We start from the raw sequence: 9,282 nt of genomic DNA on the forward strand, positions 1-9,282 counted from the left end.
AAAAAAAAAAAAAAAAAAAAAAAAAAAAAAGGAATGTACAGTATAATTCCCTTTCTGTATGAAAAACTACATAAATCTGTTAGGATAGGTATGGAAAAATTCTGGAAGAATATACAATAAATTGAAACAAATGATAGGAGGGAGGGCATTTACTGTTCATATTATTATCTATTATACTATTTGAGCTTTCCTGTCATAAGCATGAATCATTTGTATTTTAAAAATTAAAATTGCATACCTATGCATGTATTACGTCTCTCTCTCTCTATCCATATCTTCACCTTAATACCAGTATGTTGTACCAGTGGCTAATATTTGGTTCATGCCTTTTTGTGCAGACCATTTGCAATTATTCTGCAGCTCTCCCGTTTCTTCAGTCAGTAGAATGAACATCGGTCTTACACAGTTGTCATAACTCTTTTATGTTTTTCAGCAAAACCAACTAACCAATCAGTGGGTTTCAGATGTTTTGTAGATGCACCATTCTTTGCTCATGCTCATAAAATATTAATATTATAAGAAAGCTCAATATTAGAATGGATAAAAGTAGAACTCTTCTGGTTGGTTTAAGAATGAAGTTTCAGAATTTCTCTTCTTCCTTGTTTTGCTCACTGCCAGCCTACAGTGAGGTGTGTGGTAGAAAGGTGAGGAAGAGGAATCCATAGAACGTTAAGACCACTACCTCAACCTGTATTATCAGATCGTTTGGTTAGGAGATTTATTCAAGCTCAAACAAGCTACAGAGTTGGGATTAAAAGTCAGATTAGCAGACATGGAATTTTGTATATATAGCTTCTTTCTCTCTTTCTTTCTTTTTTGTTTTTTAAATTAAATCTATGTTTCTATGATGTAGTTTCTTTTTAGCCTTACAGTATGTCCACATTGCAAGAAATGCAGGAATCATGCTTTAGGCTCATCTCTCTGACCACTCCCACCCAATGCCTAACAGAGTATTTCGTATTTTAGATAAACAACAAATGCGCAGTTAATTAGTGGTATTTGTGGCTGAATTATATTGAATAGGTTACACGACTTTTCCAAGATCATTCAGCAGGTGAATGATACATGGGACCCATTCTTGAAACTCCGTTCCCAATCCAGGCCTCTTTCAATGATACCCGAAATCATTTGTTGCCTATGTCATTTGCCACCTGTCATTTAATTTAACTTTAATTTCTATATAACCTTACATTTCTTTCTATGCTATTGTTAACTTTTAAACTTCTTTGAAATTTAGGAAAATACTAAGCTATTTTTCAATATCTCCCTTCTATGCATTCCTTCATTAATATCTCTTTCATCTCATTTTCTAGAATTTTTTCATAATTCTTACTATAACTCAAAATCATTTTGTGTTTTGATTTACTTTTTTTGGATATGATTCTGACTGGAATGTAATCTCTATTAGGAAAGAGACCTTGTCTCCATTGTTTACAGGACCTCTCTTTTTAATAATGGTTACACTGTTGAATGTTGAGTAGTTCAGTAATGGTTATATTATTCAGAGACATTTTCATGCTGAAAACAACTAAAAATACGGTATTAAAAACATTTTCTTAAGCACATCTAAGGGATGATAAAATAGTAAAGTCTACAGGGCAAAATCAATGAAAAGGTGGGGATCCAGAGAAGCAAGTTGAGAACGTAGTGCTGAAGTTGCCTTTGCCACAAGGGTATTTTTGAATTCTGTCAGATTCAATCTACGGTTTTGGCCGACTCTTTGGGGGTCTTCAAACAAGGGACTGTAAAAGACAATCTACCTACATTGAGCTGGGTCCCCAAAAAGCCCCAATCCTCAAAAGATGAAGGAATCAGTAATAAGCATATCTCTACTCTTCTATCCTCTGCTTACAGAGGATTGGACTGAGTATTGCTTGGTTCATTTGGGATGCTTTGAAAAATACCACAAAATAGTGCCTGATAAACAATAGAAAATTGTTTCTCACAGTGATAAGTCTAGGAAGTCCAAGATCAAGGTGCCCGCAGATCTGATGTGAGGGCCCACTTCCTTATAGACGTTTCCCCTATCTGTGCCCTCTCATGTTGAAGGGGCAAATGTGCTCCTTTAGGCCTCTTTTACAAGGACACTCACTCTTCACCTCCCAAGGCTCCACCACCAAATTCATCACCTTGAAGTTAGAATTTCAACACATTTATTTCGAGGTGGGATGAGGGGTGAGAAGATAAACATTCAGACCATAGTCATTTGGCACACTGAAGAGCAAGAGAGAAAATCAAAGTTGTGGCTGGTATTTTTACTGATTTGCAGCCTTCACTATGCATTGTTTTGGTGGCCCAGGGATCTCTAATCTATGAACTTGATTTGAAAAGATTCCAGACTATTAGTGCCTCTAGGCATCTGGCAGAAATCAACATATATTCTCTCTGGAGGAAGGCACTTCCATGCTAGGCCTCAAGGATCCTCCTGACTAAACACACACAAAGCACTCTGTGTGAAAACCAGGAGAATCATCAGTCAGAAGGGACAGGGCTACAGAGTTTGGATACTGGAATTACCAGTCGGGGAACTGAAACTATTACTGCTATAATTAAAGAATTAAAAGACAAGTTTGAAAATAGCTGCAAGAAACAGAAGCTATAAAAAGTGACAGAACATTTGAAAAAATACCACCTTACACTTTTTTAGAAAACTTCAGAAAACCAAACTACAACCCAATGAACAGATTTAACAGGACATAAAATACTGATGATTGTAGTCAGAGAAATCATTTAGAAAAAGCATTGAGAACTAAAAAGATGGAAAGAAGGGAGGAAAAGGTAAAAATACACAGCATAGAAGGAAGAATTCTAGTATGTGTTAGAGTCCCATAGGAGAGTTGAGAGAGGGTTAGACAGAGGTATTATTGGAAGAGAAAAGGACTGATAATTTTTTCAGTTGAAGAAAGTAATCCATAAACTCCAGAGGCCACCCCTATTCCCAGGCAGAATTAATCGAGAGAAAGCCATACTATCTACATCATTATGAAACTCCAGACAGCCAAAACCACAGTGCCTATCATCTAACAATTGGTTGGTGAATAACTTCAGATATATGATAATTAAAATTGAGAGCTTTGAGGGTAAACTCCCTTTTTTAATTACATGACATAGGCCAAGTGACTTCAAGTCTCTAACCTTTAGTTTCTTCTTCTATAAAAGAGGACAATAACAGTACTTATCTCATACAATTATGGAAAGAAATAAGTATTTAAAGCATGTGAACAGTGCCTTCTATGGAAAACAAATCATAAATGCAATCTACCTTTTTGGTTATTATATAGAAAATAAGATGATTATTTGGGCAATTTGGCATTTATATATGAAACTTAAAAAGATTTTCCTAATTTTCTAAAAGTTTATGACAGAAGTACTTTGCTGGCATAATCTGCTTCTCTGTGATCTGGAATTATTTTAGAAAAATTTTGGTAAATGAAATATCCTGCAAGGTTTGGTGCACAGTCCAAAAGGCAATAATGATAATTAATATTGGTATTTTGTTTTACAAGTCCAAGTGTTTTCACTTAACATTCCTTGACTGGCTTTGCCAACACTACCGTCTTCTGTAGAGTAGGCAACTTTCTGCAGGATCTCAAATAGAAAGCAATACTAGCTAATGTTAATTCCAAAATGAATACTAACTCCAATTAAAGTTAGAACTATACTAAAATTTTCTTTTAAAAAGCCATGATTGTCCAATATTTGTGACATATTGCCTAACCATTCCTCAAAGTAATGGCAAAAGCTTGGTCTCAGTTGTCCTCATACAATGTAAAGTTGATATTGATAGACAAAAGGTGGAAGAGGACAGCATTGAAAACAGGTAGAGATGAGGAGAGAGAAATACTTTTGAACCGAGGCTTCTCATGTGTGATGGGTACAGCATATGTTAATGCATTTCTGCTGGCAGAAAAAGAAAGAATAGTAGAGATGATGTAAGATTTAATAGGGTGCTATGTGAAAGTATGTTCTATTCATGAGAATGGCAGCAAGAGCTATATTTTATAATGACCATTAATTCAATGAACATGTATTTAGCACCAATTGTTTGCATCAGATTAGTAAAGGATGTTTTAAAGTTAGTAATACAGTACATGTCACACTATTTATTTTAATGTTTTCTAGCTTGGTAATATATTCTTTTGTAAGGCCTGGCCACTAAAAATACAAGGTCCCAGGACAAAGGCAATGCATGCTTCTAGATTGCTGCAGAGAAAATCACTGTGAGTAACAGTATACTCATTTGGTATTGGACGCACATCTGTTACTATGTGACTAACAAACAGGGGAGGAAAAAGAAGCCTGAGGATGTATTGGTGCACAATAAAAAACACTGCAAGAGAAAGCATTATGGAGGCTAGCAAACAAAACCAATTCAATTGTTACCTTACCACACACCAAGGAATGCTGGTCACCTTTAAAACCAAGGCCAAATCAACTACTCTAAATGGTTTCCTGCTTACTAGGTTTATTCTATTAGGTCCTTTATAAAAGAGACTGTGTCTGTTTTATTTCATTTAGATAGAGGAACAGTCAGACATGTCATTAGATTACCTTTGAATTTGACCTTGTACTTGTCATTTTTTATGGTAAAGAATAGAACTTTTTTCAGGAAAAAGAAATAACATTCTTTCAAGTTAGAGACATTGAAACCTAATAGATTGTGCTATTTAAACAGAAAACAAATGAGAATTGCTCTGAAGCCATTTTTTTTTAATTAGCCACAAGTTCCTAAAGGACATTAGACAATTATAGAGACATATCGAGCTATGTGGTCTCAGACTTCAAGTTAACGATTATTTTCCTGGTTTCTAAAGATCTTTCATTTTCTTTAGGAATTATTTCAGGGATCTTCTTGGGTAAATCTTTATGTTTACTTAGCAGTAACTCTAGATTTGAAAACTAGAATTGTTTGCTTAGTTTTTCTTCCAAGGATTCTTCTTGGTTTGAATATTGCAGAGTATCTTTAGTTTTTATGTTAGTTCTTAATGAAATATATAGCACATAGTTCGTTATCAAAGAATGTTTTTAAAATCTGTTCTCCGAAGTGATCACTATAGCTTTCTCTTATTCCAAGGCAGGGATTCCAGTTTCATTAAGTATTATCTAGGATTATTATTATTATTATTATTATTATTTTTTTGCCACTCTCCCCAAAACAACGTTTACTAGCCCTGTGTATTAGGAAATATTTCTATGTGCTTTACCTAAGTTACCCTCAGGTTTATTCTTTCCCATTAATATATCACATGATCTGCCTTTCTCCTTTGATTTCATTTACTTGACAGTAAACAGAAATTGTGATAGATCAAATTTTCACAAATTTTCATGTTTCACAAATGTAGTAATATGAACATCTTTCTATCCCTCATTTCATGCAGCCTTTGGAATATATTACAACTTTGGAAAATACAGCCAGCTGAAAACTGTATTTTCATGCTAGGTTTATATTCACATGGCTTTATGATTTTTCAGTACTCACCAAGTCCCCAAAGCTGTATCTCGCTAAAGAAAAATATTGGGTTTTAAATAAATTTATAAGATCATCACTTTTATGTGACCATATAATAAAAGACTATGTGGAAATAGTATTGATAAAATTTAAGTATTATTTCCAGGTGTGCAGAAGAACAAAGGAATGGAATACTATGTCCCCTTTTTATATATTTATCAAAGACTACCTGACTACAGGCAACATATGTAGAACTGACTACAACTTGATGTCTGGTTGGACAACTGTGAAGGTTATGGTGGCAATTAGGCAATAGTGTTCAAAGTGAATAGGAGGAAGATAAAGTCATTGTTTCATAAGCATTAACAATCGATAGAGAAGGCAATTTGTCTGAAAATTATTTTTAAAACCTTCTGTACTTAAAGTGAGTGGATAAAATTGATAACCTGGCTTTTCCTTGTACCCTAATCTATTACCAGGTACATAATGAAATGGCCTGTCTCACTCATACTTTCAAGCATATATTAGTAATTGCGGATACGTTATTACTTAGAGTGTTCTAAATGATCAGAAGGCATTCAAATGTTTCAGGTCACTAAAACTTCCTTAAAACACATAATGTATAAAATTATTGTGACAGTGGCTGAAATAGTACATTCTGATTTCACGTCTATTATAAACCTGCTATTTTACACAATTCAAAGAAAAATGATTCATTTTTTAAAGATAAATTTAAAATGGTGAAAAGTTAAATGATAGGTAAAAGCACAAAGAGAAAAGTAAAAATATTTTTTCCTGCCTTCACACATCCACTCCTTTCTATCACCCTCCCCAACCAGGTAATGAGTTTTAAGATTTTTTCCTCCATATCTTTCTGGCAATTTTCTAGTCACACACATGCGTGCACACACACCCACAAATGTACACCTTTTTTCTATGTAAATGAGATTGTACTATACTTCAGCAACCTACTTTTTAATTACCTAAAAACATACTTCCTCATGTACAGGACAGATAGACCACTCTCATTTTTAAGGGCTGCATAACATGCCATTATATGAGTATACTCTTGTTTCTCTAACAAGTTCCTAATGGACAGGTATTCAGATTGTTTCCAATTGTTTTCTATGATAAAGCCACAATGTACAGTTTGACATATATCTTTGCACATCTACAGAAAAGAATTCCTAAAAAGGAAAATGGAGTGGAGTTTGTGCATTTTTTAGTTTTGATAGACTTTGTTAAATTTGTCTCCAAACATGTACCAAATTTCTTCCGTTTTCCTTTTCTTTTCTTATTTATTTTTTTTTTTTTGAGACGGAGTCTCGCTCTGGTGCCCAGGCTGGAGTGCAGTTGCATGATCTTGGCTCACTGCAGCCTCCACCTCCTAGGTTTGAGTGATTCTCCTGCCTCAACCGCCTGAGTAGCTGGGATTACAGGCCCCTGCCACCAGGCCCTGCTCTTTTGTATTTTTTTATTTTTTATTTTTAGTAGAGACGGGGTTTCACCGTGTTAGCCAGGATGGTCTCGATCTCTTGACCTTGTGATCCGCCCACCACCTCAGCTGGGATTACAGGTGTGAGCCACCGCACCCGGTCTTCTTCTTTTTTTTTTTTATCTAGTAGTTTAGGAGAGAGCTTGTTTTCCTAAGACTTGGTCAGGTGTGAGTAATATAAAGGCCTTTAAAATTTTGCAGAGTGTATCCATTTTTTAAAATTATCAGAGAAGTTGAGCATTTTTGACAAACTCTTTTCTAGAGAAGTTTTTATTGTTAAGTAAAGAGGAATATATAATCACCCATGGTGGCTCAAATAACGACTCTCTCTCCATCTATTCCTCATTCCATTCCTGCCTCCCACTTTATGGAATACTTACAACCTGAAAGCCTTTTTTACCTGTTCAATCTATCAGTGTGAGTGCTAATTTAAAGCAAATCTTGTATATTTTAAGTGAGATGTTTCAGTGGAACCAGCTCAGGTGGATCACTTTATACACAGGAAAAATCAGTTTAAAAGAAACATGAAGAGAGTTGAGTTTTCCATTTAAAATAGCGTTAAAGGAAAAAGTTATTTTCCTTTATCTAGGCTTTCCTGTAATGTGGCTTAACAAAGACCATTGGAGTAGTAAATGGAAAGAGCACATGATGTGTGTGTGAGAACAATAGTGCAAACTTGTGAACTTGTCTACCCTGGGGTATCCCTGAAGACCAAGGCAGTGCCTGACTTGTATGTGCGTAACACTTACAGGCTGAATGAGCACGTGGACAATTGTAAATGCTAGGCATACAAGTAAAACAATTAGGGAGATCTTGCAGGAAGCATCTTGGAAGTTTTCTTTGATAAATAGAAACATTCCCGAATGTTAGTTGAAATCCTCATGGAAACACTCAACTTTTGTAACTATCAGACCTGCAAGATGAAGTGTCTCCCTACACACTTAATAAAAATCTTCCATATTTTCTATTACTCCCAGTAATTCTGAGATCTGAAGATAAGAAGAATTGTATCAATCAAAGTTTCTCTTCATCTGTCACTCTTTATTTTTGGCTGACTTTCAGCTCAGGCAGTGGAACCAGGGTCTTTAAATGCAGTTTTGTCTTTGATCAAACTCATTTCTTAGTTTATGTTCTTTATTTGCCTCTGCTTCCCCCACCCCTCCATGCTTCATAACTTTCTCTTAGTCATAAATTAAATGTTAAAGTTGCTTTTAAAAAAGCAAATAACCTATGAGATAGAAAGCCCCTAAGGGAAAAATTCTAAACATACATGCATGTGACCACCCCCCGGGCTTACACAAACATCTTATCTAGAAAACCCCTAGCCGTTTGAGGTTGCAACATACATGCATGTGACCACCCCCCGGGCTTACACAAACAACTTATCTGGAAAACTCCCAGCCGTTTGAGGTTGCGAAAAAGGCGGGAACCAACCAGAAACTGCCGAATGTTCAACTTTAAATGTTAACCAATAATAAGCTTGTAACTACTGTTTCTCTGTGACTTGTTTGTACCTCGCTATAAAAGAAACCCTAAAACAGCAGCCGGGGCCTCTCTCTTTACCTGGCATTGTATAAAGCGGAGAGGTCCGGGTTTGAACTCGTAATAAAGCGACCCCGGCTATTTGGCTTTGACTCTGGACTCTGGTGGTCACTTACTGGGGTCTCGCGACTTCGGGCACAACATTTGGGGGCTCGTCCGGGATTCCCCTAAGCCCACCAGACCCCAGGTCAACGGGTCATCGCTGTGAGCAGATTCGGTAAGTCGGCCGGCTTGAGTCTCTGTGTTGTCTGTAGTCTCTGTGTTGTCTGGAAAAATCCCGCGGGGTCTGTATCGGTGGTCGGCATAGTCTTGGTGGACGCGCTATAAGACAGCCAGCAGGGACCGGTGGGAGACGTCCCCTGGCACCCGTCTGGGGCTCTGTATTTATTAGCCCATCTGGTTCTGATCGGGAGCTAAACCCGAGATGTGCTGGCGACTATTGTTATGTTAATTACTTAACTTACTTTCATTTTTCAGGACCTACTTGGCAGGAAAAAAAAAAGAGTACAATACTTCTGGTTTTACTCTTTTCTCTATCTCTCTTTTCTATATCTCTCTTTTCTATATCTCTCTTTTCTCTATCTCTAGGATTCTACTACCATGGGTAATAGCCAGAGTACTCCACTCTCCATTCTCATAAATAACTTTAAAGATGTTAAGGCAAGGGGCCATGACCTTAGCATAGAACTCAGAAAAGGGAAATTGGTAACTTTCTGCCACTCGGAATGGCCCACCTTCGGTGTAGGGTGGCCAGCTGAGGGGACCTTCTGTCTCCCCATTATCATTAAGGTAAAAT

The sequence above is a fragment of the Rhinopithecus bieti genome, unplaced genomic scaffold, assembly GCF_001698545.2.
Source record: "Rhinopithecus bieti isolate Rb0 unplaced genomic scaffold, ASM169854v2 scaffold_13184, whole genome shotgun sequence".
In the NCBI taxonomy this organism is placed as follows: Eukaryota; Metazoa; Chordata; class Mammalia; order Primates; family Cercopithecidae; genus Rhinopithecus; species Rhinopithecus bieti.